This window comes from Phyllostomus hastatus, unplaced genomic scaffold, assembly GCF_019186645.2.
Source record: "Phyllostomus hastatus isolate PE091 unplaced genomic scaffold, TTU_PhHast_1.1 phas_scaffold_216, whole genome shotgun sequence".
Lineage (NCBI taxonomy): Eukaryota > Metazoa > Chordata > Mammalia > Chiroptera > Phyllostomidae > Phyllostomus > Phyllostomus hastatus.
Genome location: NW_025334018.1, coordinates 15,544,360 through 15,558,340, shown reverse-complemented (window position 1 = coordinate 15,558,340; position 13,981 = coordinate 15,544,360).

The following is a 13,981-nucleotide window of genomic DNA, read 5'->3' as shown; positions in this document are numbered from 1 at the left end:
ACGGCCGCCCGGCCTTGGCCTGGTTCTGAGAGCCTAACTGGGACTTCCTCTGGCTCCTGTTGCGTCTGGGCTCACGCTGTCTTCTTCGCCCCCGACTGCGTCTCCCCCGAGCCCAGTCCTCCATTCAGGGAAAGGCACCCTTCTCCCCCACTCTCACACCCCATCGGTCTCCACATCCTGTGGGATCCGCCTCCGCAGGGCCCTGTCTCCCCACCGCTGCCCGGCTGCCTCTCACACTGCGGGTCTGTGCGGACCTCCCCTCCGGCCTGGGTTGCTGCCGCGGCCTCCCCACGTGGTGCCCAGGTGCTCCTGCTCACAGGTGCGTCCAGTCACCCCTGCACAAGGCCTCCAGCGGTTCCTCCACACCCAGATCAAAGCCCCCACCCCCCCCAGCTGGGGACTGTGCGCCCTCTTTCCCCGCCAAGCAGTGGCGGGCCGCGGGCCTCATCCAGTCTCTGCAGCCAATCTGGAGTCTGTGGCCCCATGCGGTGTCCTTCAGGGGGCTGGAGCGGGGGTGGGGGGGATCCACTGCACCTCTCCGCTCCCCCCCTTTCCGGCTCAGGCAGCTGGGGGTGGGGACACAGGTCTTGTGGTTAAATGTTGACACCAAACAACAAAATGCCAAATGCTTGCCTCTCCTTTCTGCAAGCACCCCCAACCTCAAGTTATTTTCTTGGGGTCCCCTCCCTAAGGAACCACCCTGAAGCTACTATGTTCCAGGGTGTAGTGCATGAAGCTGTATGACCTGGGCAAAGTCACCCTCTGTGCCCTGGTTCCCATGGTAATAACAGTGTTATTACCACGGTTAATAACAGTCTCTACAGAGAGAGCGGAGGACGGACGGCTAGGCTGGGTCACCCCGAACCTACTGTGCTGCCTTGCCCAGAGAAGACCCCCTGGGAATGGTAGCTGGATCACTCGTTGACGGGAACACGCAGGGCTGTGTGGGGTGGGCGGTGGAAGCGGCCCTTGTGCCCGGCCCGGCAAAGCCCCGAGGAAGCCCGGGTCTGCCTCTGGGCCTGGGCTTCCCCCCGGTTCCTGTGGGGGCCACTGAGCAGCGGGGCCGCCGGGGCCTCCTCACACCCAGGAGGGCTGCAGAGCTCCGGGAGCAGAAATGGGCAGAGTGGGTGGGGGTCCGAGGGCTGCTTTCTTCTGGAGCAAAGACAAGGCCCAGGCTTCCCTGGGGGACTGAAACTGGTATTCTAGAAGGCTCCGAGCCCCATGAGCTAGGGACGCGGACCGTGAGAATAACACGTCTCCCTAAGAGCATGCTGGGCACCGAGCCCTCCTTCTCGTGCTTGTTGCCACGTTCCCAGCTGAATTTCCCAGAATGCTTCGGGGGCTGTGGGGGAAAGGGGCGCGGGGCCCTTTGAGACGGCGGTTAAGGTCCAGCTGCAGAGAACGGGGGGACAACACAGCCAGCGACTCACCAGCGGGCGGTGGAGGAGAAGGCACCACTGGCGGGCCCGTGGGTGCTCCGGCTGGGTTTGCGGTCTGTGGCCGGGACCCGCTGGAGTCGACGCAGGCGGGAGCTCTGGCCGGGAGGAGCCGGCCAGCTGATGCCTGGATTCAGACACCCGATCCCACCGTGAAACGGGATCGCCCTTGCTGTCTCCCTTTCTCTCTGGAGGGAGGAAGCTTGGGAGGGGACCCATCAGGGCCGGGGGGCGGGTGCGGCAGGGTGTGGGGTGCAGGGCATCAGGGCACAGCGGGCGACGTGAGCTTGGGACAGGGCAACGCTGCGCCCTCACGGCAGAAGGTGCCCAGACCAGACGTTGACCCAGGGCCTGGGTTCGCTGCCTACTCAGGGGCCCTTTCCTTAGAGCCGGTGGGCACGTGTAGGCACAGAGGGTGGAGGCGGTGGTGGGCTCGCGCCTCCCAACTTTACCCCCGGCTCGTAGGGGACCTGGCCCGTACGTGGGTGGTCGAGCCCGTCCTGGCTCTGCTGGGCTCCTCAGTGACAGACCCTGGCCCTGAGGTTCCTGTGACAGGGACCTGGGCGTTGTCCAGGCCTCTCCCACCCGCCTCTGAGCAGGGCCAGAGCAGGCGTGCAGCTGGGGGTGTGCTGACATCCCACTGGACCTGGGGGCCAGAACCTGGCCTGACCGGCTGGGACCCAGCCCCGTTCTCCATCTCCAACCAGATGCCGCCCTTCAGGTCCTCTGGGAAGGCCGTGGGCCGGAGGAGAGCTAGGACCGGGGAGGACACTGCAGAGAGAGGGCCCCTCGTCCCCTCAGGGGACAGCCCTGTGCTCTCTGGCCTCCCTGTCGAGAGGGGCTCTGTTTGGAGAGGCGCGGAGCTGGGACAGAACCGCACTGGGGCTGTAAGCGGACATTGCTCTTTACAACATCTCCTGGCCGGTCACCCCCGTCACAACACGACGGTTCAGCACAGGCCGTGGAGCCGACGGCCAGGGTCCAAATCCAGGCTCAGCTTCCAGCTGTGTGACCTTGGGCAATGCACCCAACCTCTCTGGGTCTCCGTTTCCTCGTCTGTAACGTGAGGACGAGGCTAACAGCACCTGCCTCGCGGCAGTGCTGTGGGGTCTGATGGACACACGCAGGACACGTGGAGCCACGCGGGCCTGGGGACGTGGCGGAGGGAAATGCGGGCTCTGGCTCTCAGGGCTCCACGCGGCGGGGCCTCACCTCCACCAGGGCCTCTCCCGGGGGTATCTGGGCCCCCCTGGGAGAGAGACCTCCTGCTGTGTCTCAAGGAGGGCCAGCGAGGCAGCCTGTGGGCATGATGCGGCGACGAGAGTCCCAGCTAAACAAGGCAATACCACAAACACCAGCATCTAAATTGTTTTTTAATTTTAATTTTTTAAAGGAATCGTTTTTTACTGTTGTGCTATTACAGTTGTCTCAATTTCCCTCCATTGCTCTCCCCCTGTCCCCCCACCCCCCCGCTGTTCCCTCAGTCAGTCTCCACCCGTGGTTGTTCACACAGGTTGTTTGACTAGGCCCCTCCCCCTCTTCCCTCTCCCGTCCCCTCCCCTCCGCTCCGTCAGTCTGCTCCTCGTTTTCACGTCTCTGGTTCTCTTTCGCTCACTCGTTTGTTTTGTTCAGTAGGTTCCACTTACAGGTGAGATCATACGGTATTTGTCTTTCGCCGCCTGGTTTATTTCACCCAGCATAATGCTCTCCAGTTCCATCCATGCTGTCGCGAAGGGGAGGAGCTCCCTCTGTCTTTCTGCTGCGTTGAATCCCATCGTGTAAATGGACCACGGTTTTCTGATCCGCTCATCCACTGAAGGGCACTTAGGCTGCTTCCAGCACTCTCTCCCCGACATTGCCTCTCTTCTCTCTCACTGGTACAGGAATCCGTCCTTTGTGTCCAAAGAGTAAACTGAGACAAAAATGCAAATGTCCTTGGTGTGCTCGGAAGTCTTGTAGTGGGGCAGGTGCGGGAGACAGGCCGGGGCGCTGGGCCGTGGCTCACCCTGCCAGGCCTGGGTCCTCGTGCTTCCGGCAGGTCTCATCTGCTCCTCCCCACAACAGCAGTGGATGCGAGTGTTACCCCAAGTTTGGAGAAACCGAGTCACAGGGATGTTTGCTTGCTCAAGGTCATCTGGTTCCGGAGAGGGCAGAGCTGAAAGGTGAACTTGCAGACTCCAGCTCTGTGCATCAGGGGTGCAGCCATGTGGCTGCAGGTGGGAGAGGGCCAGTGGGTGTCAGTGGGACTCACTCTGCCTGAGGAAGTCAGGGAGGGCTCCCTGGTGAGGTGGCATTTGAGCTCAAGGAGGGGTTCTGAGGCCGAGAAAAGGACACACAGGTGATGAAGGCGGTCCCGGACGAGGGACCTTTCAGTGCAAATGGTGTGAAAGCCCAGAAGAGTGGCCCTGTGAAGACAAGTGTGGGGTGCTGGGAGAGAGGGTGTACATGGGGGAGTGTCCACACAGGCCACGCGGGCTGTGGAAGGACGCTGCAGACGTCTGGGGCCTCTGGTGGCGCCCTTACCCCACCGGGTGACAGGGAGGCAGAAGCGGCTGAGGTGCAGACACAGGGCGTTTGCAGTCCAGGGCAGGGCCAGTCGTCCTCCTCGCTTCAGAGGGAATTCTGCATGAGTGTTCGACCCATAAAACAGACAGACAGAAGCTGCTCTGCCCGAGGCAGAGGTGGGACCGGGGTCCTGCATCTGCTTGCCGCACCCCTGACTCCCCTACTCCTGGGAACCTCCCCTGGGCCCGGGAGCACAGCCCGACACCCCCGGCTACAGTCCTAACTGCTTGTCATGCTGCCCCGTTGAGGTCTGACCTCCTAGTCACCCTGGCCTCCGCTCCCCGGACACGTCCTCTGGCCCCTTCTCCCCAGCGTGCAGGTCGGTGACGCAGTCCAGTTTGGTCCCTGCCCGTGAACTTGATCTCCTTGCTCTCCACTCCGACCTCCGGCTCCGTTACCAACACCAGCCGGGAGCAGGGGCCGGGGCCGGGGGCCCCCACCTGATCGAATGGACACTGAGCCTCGAAGAAGAACAAACTCCCTTATCACATCCTGGGGCCTCTCGGGCTCTGGTCTGGACTTGCCCTTCTGACCCAAACTCCCACGCTCCAGTTTCTGGGGCAAAAGGACGAGCAGGGCCGTGCGCTCTCAGGGGAGCCTCCGTCACCCCCACTGTGTACCCGGGGACTAGACCTGGCAGGGAGGGGGAGAGAGAAGCAGCGGGGTGGGGGAGGGGGAGCTGAAGGATGCGAGTGAATAGGAAACCGCGTCAGGCCCGAGTGGCCCAGGCTCACATTTCCACGGCGAGGACCCGCTCCGTCTCTCGGCACCGAGGACAGCGGGGCAGGCCGGTTGTCCTCCTGCAAGCCGGGATTGCTCAGCCCCTGGCATGTGTCCGGCACTGTGCTCCGTGGTGGAGACAGGGAAGTAGTGGGGGGAGGGTGGGGCCAACAGCAAACAGGTGTGGACTCGTGACTGTACAATGGAAACATCGGGAGCCGCGTCCCAGGAGGCGGGAGGGCTGGATGACGGTCGGACGCACAGTGCCCAGCTCTGAGCCGGCTGCAGGGAGCGGCGGGGGTGGGACAGAGAGGCGCGTGGTGTGGGAGCGCAGGGGAGGGGGGAGCTCCCTCTCCGGAGCAGCCTGGGCGGAGACTCGGAGGACAGTGGGGTCTCCTGACACAGAGAAGACGGTACAAGAAGGGCATCCCAGGCACATGCAAAGGAGCACGTGCACAGGAAGGCCGAATGCCCGCGAGAGCCTGGCTTACCTGCCGACTCCCAGCTCAGGAACGTCTCGCCAACAGGAGGCACGGCGTCCAGGACCCTGCCGGGCAGCACCACCCGGTGCACTGCTGCTCGGGACTCCGACGGGCCTGGGCTCCTGGCGGTGTGGCCCGGGGCCGTTACCCAACCTCTCTGAGCCTCGGGTCCACAACTCTTTGCTTTTTTCCTTCCCGAGTCTCTCTGCTCTGCAGGGGCCTTGGCTGTTCACCTTGCTGGACTGTTGTCAGACGAGGGAGAAAGGGAGCGAGGTGGTCAAGGACAGGCCCGCGGGAGTCTGCTCCTGCCTCTTCTGGGAGGCGCAGGAGCAGACTCGAAGTCTGGAGTCGGGAGATGTCGGGAGGTGTTGGGAGACGTCTGCTGCAGCCCCTTCCCAGGGCAGACAGCCCCTGCCCCGCAGCACGGCCAGGTGGCGCCCCGACTCTGCAGGACGCTCCAGGACTCGCCCGGGAGAAGGTCCTGGGCCCCCGCAACGCCGACTACGGCCGTTGACCCCATCTCGCTGAGCTGCTGGCCTCGAGGGACAGGAAACAAAGACAGTGACTGGGAATCGTGACCCCTGGTTCAGAGATGCAGAGACATCGACGGGGCCTTGGCTGTCACTGATCCTGATTTCTGAGTGGCACAGACACAGAGGGCTGGGACATGCCCCAGGTTCCCCCAGGGAGCTCCCGGCAGGTCTCCTGATTTCCCCGGGGCAGGGCGGGTCTACAGCAGCCTTTGGCCGAGCGGACTCCAGCACGGTGACCGCACAGGGAGCCGACCAGTCCCTGCAGGCTCTGCCCCTGGGGTTAGGGCTGTGTGCATGGAGGGTCTGGCACTGAGTGTCCCTTGCATCCCCCTTACTGCCCTGGACCCTGGAGGGGTGGGACGGGCCAGCAGGACTGAGTGCCGTGCCTGGGACCTTGTCCTCGCACAGTCAGGGATGCTGGGCCGAAGGGACAGACGGGAGCTGGCTGGTGCGACCAGGCTCTCGGAGGGGGGTCAGGCTGACAGTAGCTTCAGGAAGAATGTCGTGCTGAGGAACCCGAAGGGTGTGTGACTCCAACGAAGAGGCCGACATTGGAGGCTGGGCACAGGTGGCCACGGTCCCCACGAGCCCCTTGGGGTCATGGCATCGAGTGGAACCACCAGGCAAGACTCAGCAGTGGGGCACCTGTCACTCCTGGTCCCGAGGGGGCAGGAATGGGCGAGAGCGAGGCAGGCCGCCGAGCTGGAGGAGGGGCCACGGGCTAAGTTCCCAGACGAGGGCTCAGGCTCTGGGGACCAGGCAGGGCTCAGCTGCGGCCTGGCCGAGGCTGCTAGTGGGGTCAGAGGGTCCGGCTGTGGGGATGGAGGCTGGCACCATGAGGCTGGTGGGCAGGCCGGGCCAGGAAGGGGGTGGTGCCTCCAGATCACAGCTCCTGGTGGTATCAGATTAGAGGCGGGACTGGACGCGGGGAGGGCTCCCGGAGCAGCCCCGCACTAGCTGGCGGGGTGACCTCGGGCAATTCCTTTAGCTGCCCAGAGCCCTGGCTTTTCATCTGCAATCTTGGGGCGCTAAGCCCTGTCCTGCTGGCCTCACAGGTTCTTTGGGTGTTACCACGACTGCCACCTGGCCTGGCACTGAAGTGACCCGCTGCCTCCCCTCACACTGAGGTCCTTCGACCTGTGAGCCCCCAGCACAGCAATCAGGCTCCCTCTGTGTCCCCCAGGGCTCGGGACCCGGCTGCAGGCCGCCGTGCAGACAGAGGGAGAGGCCAGGCCAGAGCCGAGGCCAGGCTGCGGTCCGGCAGCTGGCAGGGCTGGGAGGAGGGAAGCCTGGTGATGCTGGAGGCTGCCCGCCCTCGCCCATCTGGCGGCAGAGCCATTTGCATAAAAACAAAGGCAGCTCCGGAGGCTTGAAATATTGATGCCCGGAGGCTTTTCAGAGTGGCCCTTGGGTCTTGGCCAGCGAGGGCCTGGTGGGAACGGTGCCTACAGCCTGTCCGTGTTTGTTCCAAAAGGCTTCAGGGAGGGAGAGTGCCCGTGTCCAAGGAGCCACCTGGGAGACCCTGTGGACATGCGTTCGTCTTGGGTTTCAGGTGGTACTGACTTTAATTAAACTGGTTTGGGGAAAAACCCCACATTGGATCAGGTTCTGAGTGGCTCAGTTTCTAGTCTGATGAAGTCAGACGGGGGCTCGGTCCCCTCGGGAGGCCCCGCCTCCCTCTTACCCTTACGAAACAACCCGCTGACCAATCCCTCAAGAGTGACACCTTTCAAGAGCGATGAGGGTGGAGGGGAGGCCCTGCCCTGCCCTGCCCCGCCCCCGGAGGGCGCTCTAAGATGGGGAGAGTGTGATTGTGAGGGGTGCATTCTCACTGGCGTCCTGGAGGGGGCGCTGTAGTGAAGAATGCTCACACAGTCCAACCAGCATAGGGGAGGGGGGCTGTGTCCCAAGTGGAAAGGGGAGGGTGCTTTAGGCCCAGGAATAGCGCTTTGGGTCCCTGTCCTTGGCTCAGGTCCAGGACTGTGTGTATCTCTAGTTTGGCTTCTCCCAGAAGGTGGCAGCGGAGGGGGGTCGGGGGCGGTGGTAACATAAATCCCTTCTTTGCTGTGTCCCGCAGGTGTCTGGCCCAGGCCCCTCCACCTCCATCTGCCACAGGTGCGTGAGCGCTCAGCTCCAGCCAGATTCCGACCTCCAGAGCAGGCGGTCCTAAAAGGTCTCTCCGCGGGAGCGCCTCCAGGCCCCGGCCAGGGCTTCGTCATCTCTGCTCCTCCGCTCCTGGCACCCAGGAGGCACCCCAGCATATTTGCTGAAATTAAGGGAGTGTTGGAGCGTGGGCGGGCGGGCGGGGTCCAGGGCTGACCAACGGGGTGAAGGGAGCGCCCTCGGGCCAAGAGCAAAGACTGCTGGCTCCTGGCCAGGGGGCTTGGTGGGGGAGAGGGGGCTCCTCCTCTGCCCTGGGTGGCTGATGAGAACCAGCAAGCTTCCTCTTGAACCCGCGGTCCCACCTTTCATCAGAGCTACAGCAGGCCAGCAGATTGGGTTGTCAAAAAATGCTTTTAAATTTTATGTTCCTCTTATTTGAAAAGAAACACACATTCACAAGAGAAAAATGGTAAAAACATAGAGAAGGGTAAAATAAAAAACTATGATGTTCTCAATAAGTTGCGCCATTTCTTAAACATTCTTATTCTAAATATGGCTGACTTGACTTGGCTGGGGTCGGGCTTGGAAAGGTAACCCCCCATCAGGAGAGCAAGTGCTGCTAACCTGCGGCCGCCCGCCCCCCAAACCTCACGGAGCGAACCGATGGGCCCAGCACTTCCCACTCCGCTGGGTTGAGAGTAGAACTCCCTCTCGCTGCTCTGGGTGGGCCAGCGCGGTCTTTGTGACCCGGCTGGACAACGCTGGTCCATCTGGGTCATTCCTTTTGTCTGCTGACCCAGCACCGACAGGGCCTCCCGACCAGGACCAGGGTGCTGGCTGCTCCTTCCCCGCAGCTGGGGTGTGGACAGGGGCCGGAGGAGGGGGTGGAGGGGAGGGGAGGAGGGTGTCTGGCCCGGTAGGAAAGTCGGTTAAGCTAAGCCTTTCCCAACTCCAGAGAGTTCCTCACTTTCTGAGGGCTCATGGTGTGCTGGACGTGGTTCTGAACACTTTACAAATGTTACCTTACTTAATCCTCTCTTCCTATTTATTCATTATTGATCCTCACCTGAGGGTATGTTTTCAGAGAGAGAGGAAGCGGGTGGAGAGAGAGGCAGAGAGAGAGGGAGAAACACTGACCTGTTGCCTGTGGCAAGCGCCTGGACCGGGGATCAAACCCGCAATCCAGATACGTGCCCTGAATGGGAACTGAACCCGAAACCTTTTGGTTTACCGGATGATGCTCCAACCAACTGAGCAACCTGGCCAGGGCTTCATTTATTTTTTTTTCATTTAATTTTTTAACAACAATGTATTGGGCATTGCTGTTGTCTCACTAGAAGCTGGGGGTGGTTTCTGGCTGCCTGCCACGCCCCCTTCCTGTTCTAAGAAATCACCTGCTCCCTTCACCCCCACTTCCCTGGCATCCCCCTTTCTGCCCTCCTCCTCCTTGCCTGTCTGGCCATAGGTGCCTTGAGGTGGGCTTCCTACAGGTCTCCCCTCCTTTGTCCTCCCAGCGCTCTCCCCACACAGCACCCCCAGCGACTGCTCCGTATGCAAATCAGGCCTGTCACCCCCCACTTCCCAGAATTCTTCAATGACTCACCATCTGCTACAGTGCAAAATGGAAATGCCTTTCATGGTGTAGGGGGCTTGTTGTCCTTGAATTGTGGTTCTCCCTTCTTGCTTAACGCCATCCTTTTTGGCTACGAGGTTGCAAGAACAAAGAACACCTTTCCCAAACTCCCTGGTAGCGGGGCGTGGTCATGTGACCAAGGAGGGACTGAGTGAGGGGTCCCTGGCAGCCTCCCCTGGGGCCCTGTGTTCAGACTCCGCACTCACACGCTCTTCTTTGCTCTCCCTGTCCCTTTCTCATCCCTGCTGCCTACATGTTCCTTCCTGACCACGAGGTCGAATCCAGGCACAGGGAAGAGACGAGACAGAAGGAGCCTGGACCCCTGACAGTGGAGTCCACGCCGTCCCCCAGGACGGTGGGTTGAGGAGGGAGTACACCACACCCCCGCCAGCTTGGGCTGCAGGCTGCGGTGGAGGCGCAGGTGGAGACAGTGTGGGGGGGAGAGGCTGGACAAGGGCCCAAGGAGCCAGCTGGGGGACGGCCAACTGAGAGCCGGGGCGGGCGAGGGTCTGGGACCAGGCCCGGAGCACGCGGGCCAGCCGCAGGTCCAGGAAGGGGAGGAGGCGCCTGACTCCGCGTGGAGCTCTGCCCGGCAGGCAGAAGCCGCGCGGCAGGGGCAAGGGCACGTATCTGGAGACAGAGGAACTGGCTCAAGCCTGTTGCTCTCAACTCACCAACATGCTTCGGGGGTTCGGTTTCCTTCTCTGCAAACAAAGCAGGGAAGACAGTAGTCCTAATCTATGAGGTTTCTTGGAGGGTCAAATGAGACAATGTGTGCCACAATGTTCTCAAGCCTGAAGTGTGCTAACGGCATCGGTGGTGGTCGTGCCGCTGGGGGGCACAGGGGGCAGGAGCAAGGTGCCTGTGGCCGTTGAGTCACTGGCCACGTTCTTGACTCCTTTCTGTATCCCTGCCCCTTGTCACGTGCCTCTGTAGCTCCTCCTGGCCCTTGACAGTGGGTTCAACCACATGACTTCTTCGGCCAATAGAAGGAGGTGGGAGTGAGGGTGTGCCAGTCAAGCCCCAGCCGCAGGAGGCCTTGTGGGTTTCTGCTTGGCGTCCTTTGCCTTGTTGCTTTGAGAGGAACAGTGCTCAGCTAGCTTGCCAGTCCCAGGAGGGCCAGGGCCACCGAGACCAGAGTGGCCTAGCTGAGCTCAACTCAGATCAGAAGGTCCCCAGCAGACCCCCGGAGAGAGCAGCAGACCTGTCCACGGTCAGCTGACCCACAGTGCAGGAGAAATCGCAAAGGATTGTGGTACTGAGCCTGAGTCTGAGGGTGGTCTGTGATGTAACAATATCTAATTCCCAAACTGCCACGTTACCGTAACTACGTCCCAAACTTGGCGAAGAAGTGGTAGTCAATACCTACTGACCAGCACATAATGGATCAGAACAGTGAACACAAAGTGACCTTAAAGAAAGAGAGTTTCAACAAGATCAAAATGACTCTACGGTAAATACATTTATGTAATACATTTACACACCTACACTCACTCACACCAAGAAAGCGTCAGTCGGAAGAGTAATTGGTCACGAACGGAAGCAGAAGGTTTAGGAGCGTCAGACAGGTTAGAACGGCAGGGCCCACCCACCCCTGTCTGGGTGGAGCTTGTCTGGCGGTGTTGGGGGGCTGGTCTGAGGGCAGGTGAACCCCAGTTGTGAAGATGGCAGGGCAGGAGAGCCTGATGCCATGAAGCAATCAAGTAATTTAATTAACTCATCTTGGCGGATTCCTCCATGTTTCTATAATTTGGCTCCCATGGAGAGATTGCGGTCGGCCCGAGTAAGTTTCCAACCTCTTTGACAGTTCCATTGCTCCTTGTGATTTAGTTGGCGCTCTGGTCGTCGGGTTCATTTAAGGTTTATTAATGTACGTCAATATCCCCAGAATTGATCAAATTTGATTTGGGATCCTAATAGAGTTTGAGTCTATCAGTCTGTAAGGGTGAGTCCTGTTGACAGCGGACTCATCAGAATAAAAGCTGCCTCCTGGTGTCCGGCCAACTGGCCTCACGTAGCCTGTGCATTAGTGTCCACCCTTTCTTCCGGTTCTACAGTCACGTTGTTGTCCAGGCACATAAAAATCTCTGGTGAGTTCGGAGGGGTGATGGCTCTTGGTTAGCAGGGAAAGCTGGGGGAGGGGCATCTTCCCAGCCCCCTGAATCCCACTTAGAAAAACATCCCGGGACGGTGGTCCTGGAAGGATGCTTCTAGACCAGCCCACTCACTTTATGCCATTGGCGTCTCAGGCTTGGGGAGTTCACACAAGTTGTCCCATTTCCAGGACCCCATGGGAGGGTTCGCATTTGGGGGAGCCATGGACTTGTTCTCACTGCGGTGTGGCTGACTGAGCTGGCCCGGGTCCCTCTCTGAATGCGGGGCGGGGGGGGGGTGCCTGTTTAACACCAAGAATTACTATGGCGCATGTCTGTTGAGGTCTCTAGGTGTGCTGCTGACGCACTGCGGTTTGGGGCTTGGGGAATGGTCCCTCCACCCTGGCCTCTGTCCTGGGTTTGGCTGGCCCAGGCTTCCCATCTGCCGTCCATTCTCTCAAGCTGCGATCTTGGCAGGAGCCATCCACTTACTTGTGCTTCATTACCTGTTCTGTCTTTCCAACTGGTTGCACTCCCGGAGGGTAATCAGCAAAGTGTTCCCAAACGAGGAGCGATGGCATCTTCTCTTTCCTCTGTGTTTTCTACCCCTCTCCCGCCCCACCCCCCACATACACTCGCTCCTGGCGCCAAGGTTGACTGAGTTCTGAAAACTCAGGGAAGCTTTCTGCAGAGCAGCAAGAAGATGATCTTAATCCGACCCTGGGTCTCAGTGTGGTGCAGGGGAGGGACTCAGGGCTCAGAGTTAGGGGGCCGAGTTCTAGCGTTCTGGCTCTGGAATGTTAAGTGGGTCGTTTGATGTTTTGGGGGACCCAGATTCTTCACCAATGAAATGAAAATGCTGAGCGACTCAATTGTGTCTTGCATTAATATCCTGTAGTTTCATTTCGAACTTGGAAAACTGTCTTGTCTGCAGAGTTGAGACACTCACTGCCCTGGAGCCCCAGATCACGTGAGCGCTGTCCTTGGTGCTGAAGCCGTGGGTCTCACGTGGCCGGTCGGATTCGGGGAAAGAAGGATCCGCTTCATGGAATGCGGGCACTGACCACATTTTTGACAGCTGGGAGTTGGACCGTAAAACATTGCTCCAGTTAGTGGGCCTCAGAATTGGGGCTTGAAGGTTTTTCATAAACCTATTGTTACAGAATTTGATCTATATTTTCTATGCTTCCAGGATGGTTTGGCAAACTGTCCCCCATAAGCAGTCTGTATTTTGATGGTAGGACCATATATTGTGTTGGCAAGAAGCCCACATGTTTTTTTTTCTGTAAAATAAAAGAGGTATTTTTTATTTTCACCAGTAAGTTTATTGATTTGAATATTTTGAGTATGTTGGCTATTTCTCACGTGGTATAACATTGATTGTTCTCAATTAATGTCTCAATTGGATTGCTATCAACTTCAACCAGTCTACCTGACCATGGAGCATGGTTCAGCAAGAAATCTCCAGCATGAAACTCTGCAAACCACCTTTGACACATCCGGCCAGTCACAGCACCTTCTCCACACGCTGCACAAACCTTTTTCTGTGTTTCAGTTGCATTTTTACTTTTTTTGACATAATACAGCATAATATGCCAGAAATGTTGCTTATTTCCTTCCATCTTCAATATTAAAATGACTTCACAAAAATAAAAAAAATAAAAATGCACGCTGATATGACAGCCGTCACAATACAATATAACAAAATTGTTTCGAATGAAGTGAAAGACAACTAAGTGCTACCAGAAAGTGCCATCGTATGGAAAAAACCAAACAAACTTTTTGGATAATCCAATCAATTATGGATGCCTGCATTTTCTGGGACTGCCCCAATTTCAAATATTCTATCACTTGGGTTCCATAAATTATTGCAATGTCCCTGAAATTCTAATATTTTGCCAGCTCGCCCACACCTTCAGGTGTCTCTTGGCTATGGGGGTAGTGTCATACTCTTTCGTTCAACTGTGTATCTAGATTTCTGGCCTTGAAAATACGGCCTGGGCATGGAAACAGCCTGTTTGATGTCTCTTCTGTTGAGATTGCAAAGCTTCTGGAAAAGGAATTGCCAGGACTCTTCTTTTTCATAAAAGTCTTTTTTGATTAGAGGGCACGCCTCGCTTACGATTTGAGCTTCCTTTCTCTGGACAAAAAGACAAAGGAATAGGAATTTCTGAGTGGATCTTGCCTACGCAATGTCACGGAGGAGTGAGCAAGGATAAAATACGAGATACGTGAGATTTGGGTGTCATGCCCTCATCCCCCCGCCTGCTTAGCCAGCTGCTTTGAGACTGTGTTGACGTAGTAGTGGTGACAGAGTGGGGACAGTCACACAGGCAATGACCACTCCTCTGATCTTGTCGGAGAGGCGGCTCAGTGGCCGTAGGGCAGCGACAGCCCGGGAGCAGCCTGTGGGTCT